Source organism: Tachysurus fulvidraco, chromosome 1, assembly GCF_022655615.1.
Source record: "Tachysurus fulvidraco isolate hzauxx_2018 chromosome 1, HZAU_PFXX_2.0, whole genome shotgun sequence".
In the NCBI taxonomy this organism is placed as follows: domain Eukaryota; kingdom Metazoa; phylum Chordata; class Actinopteri; order Siluriformes; family Bagridae; genus Tachysurus; species Tachysurus fulvidraco.
In genome coordinates this window covers 17,157,370-17,159,869 of record NC_062518.1, presented here as the reverse complement: position 1 = coordinate 17,159,869, position 2,500 = coordinate 17,157,370, and positions in this window count along the sequence as shown.

Here is a 2,500-nt window from a genome sequence, read left to right as displayed (position 1 = left end):
TGGGGAGTGAGTGTGACTGTCAGAGCACCAAGTAGAGACTTCAGCCACACCAGAGGTCTGTGTGGAACCACCAACAGGAACATTCACAACATCTTCCAGGGTCCTAATGGCACCATGTATCACCACGGCAACCTGGATCTCTTCATACACATCTGGAGCTACGAAGCGTGTGCAAGTTCAATTACACACATCGCATTTGTTTAAAAGAGGCAGCAGGCAGTCACGTCGCTCAGCCAATCAGAACACACTGTACTGCTCCCAGCCAATCAGAACATACTGTACTGCTCCCAGCCAATCAGAACACATCAAACTGATGGATTATGTTTGAGTTAAACTGCACTTATATCCTACACACCAGACACCGTATTCCTCGAGGTCACACATTTTACCTTATATCTCTTTTATTATACGCTGCAGGCGACGCAGCACTGAGGGGAAAAAGGCAGCCATTAAAATTCAGATCTGCGTTCTTATCTGCTCATAACCTTGAGATCTTTTTATCCGACAGATGAAAGTGTAAGAATGTGTGTGTGTGTGTGTGTGTGTGTGTGTGTGTGTGTGTGTGTGTGTGTGTGTGTGTGTGTGTGTGTGTGTGTGCACTCAGATTGGACAGCTAACCTTTAACAAGCTCTAAATCCTCTCTAGATTGTGCTCCTTTGGGGACTTTCATTTCTGAAGGCATTTGCAGGTCTGTGTGTCGTAATTTATTTGTCTCTTTATGCTGTTGTATTTATCAGAGTGACTGCAGGTGAGCGCCACCTGCTGAGCAATAGCAGGGAAGGACCAGATACTGCTCCTGTAGGAGAACGTACAGCTACTCTCCCTGTCTGTCTGTCTGTCTCCCTGTCTGTCTCCCTGTCTGTCTGTCTCCCTGTCTGTCTGTCTGTCTGTCTCCATGTCTGTCTGTCTCCATGTCTGTCTGTCTGTCTGACCACAACATGGACTTCACCTCACTCTTCCCCTTCAGAGATGCCATGGCTGAGTATATGGAGGAGTCAGAGGTCACACAGTGTGATTTGAGACAGATTGGGTGGGGTCCTGTGTGTAAACTCCCTCCATGCTGTTCACTCCGTTCAGTATATCAGCAGCATAGACATGGAGCACTTTGTGTACTGCCGATCCCTCGAACCCTGGCACTTAATGGTCCAGTAGCTTGTCGTCATCTAAAGCTTTGAAAGTGTGTATGTGTGGCTTGGTTATCTCTGTCCTGGGCCTAGTGTAGAGGGCTTGTGGGATGGTTAAGGCATTGGACTACTTATCAGAAGGCCGTGACCACCAAGCTGCTACTGCTGGGCCCTTGAGCAAGGCCCTTAACCCTCAGTCACTCTGGATAAGGTCCCCACAGATCTTTGCAGCATGCGTACAAGATAACAACATAACCCTAAGAAGAACAAGTGAGAGGAATCTCTCCTTAACGACTGTAACTACTGAGAAATGGTGTTCCTTTGTGTTTACTGCATGGAGGTTGAATACTTATTCTCCTGATTCTTTATTGACACAAATGTCCTCGTTAGCATGATAGCATGTTAGCATCCAGACCCACTGTAACGATCAGATCAACGTGTCCAGCTTTTACAGTTAAGTCGTTATAAATCTGTATGTTCCTAAGTAATAAAGTCATAAAAAACGACACTTCACGTAGAGTTAGCAGTTTATCATTCGCACTGGTGAAGACATTTACGGTGAATTTATGCTGATCTCCTCTAACGTGTTAGAGCCTGGAGCCAGAAGAAGTTTTAATTAATGTGAGACAGGACGACTTCTCACAGCTGGCACTCGAGATGGCAGAGCGATCAAACGCTGTCGGAGGATCAGATGTTCTTCCTGTTCTCCTCAACAGCATTCTCTTCCCCTTGCTTCAGCTCCAAACACGGCCCTTAATTGCCTTAGTTTCTTCTCTCATGTCTCGCCTCATATCCACACACTCGGCTCAGATCTCCACGCTGCTCCTTCACTGGGGATGAGACAGATGGTGAAGTTTACTCTCAGACCTTCTCACAAATGAGTTTGGTTCCTTTAATGATTGCTCATTTTGATATTTTTCTTCATGTGTAACAGCTAAACTCTGACGTTGACTTTAAAGGCTGTGGTGAGACTGAAGTAGCAGAGCTTCCTTATTCCTCCTCTCAGTAACACTATGGGGAATCAGAGCTGCTGAGCTGTGATGAGTTACAGGATCCCTCTCTCCTTTCCTCCATGTCAGTCATCAGAGTGTGGAATAATGACCAGTCACATAGGTGTTTATTAACAGACCCCTGGAAGCCCCGCCCCCTTCCCGCATCTCAGTTTATCTGCCTGAATGATGTGTGTGTGTCTCTCTCCCTCTCTCTGTCCCTCCCCCCCCTCTCTCTCGCTCTCTCTCTATCTCTCTCCCTCTCTGTGTGTGTCTCTCTCTCCCTCTTTCTCTCCTATCTCTCTCTCTGTCTCTCCTCTCTCTCTCTTTCTCTCTCTCTGTCTCTCCTCTTTCTCTCTTTGTCTCTCTCTCTCCTCTCTCTCTCTC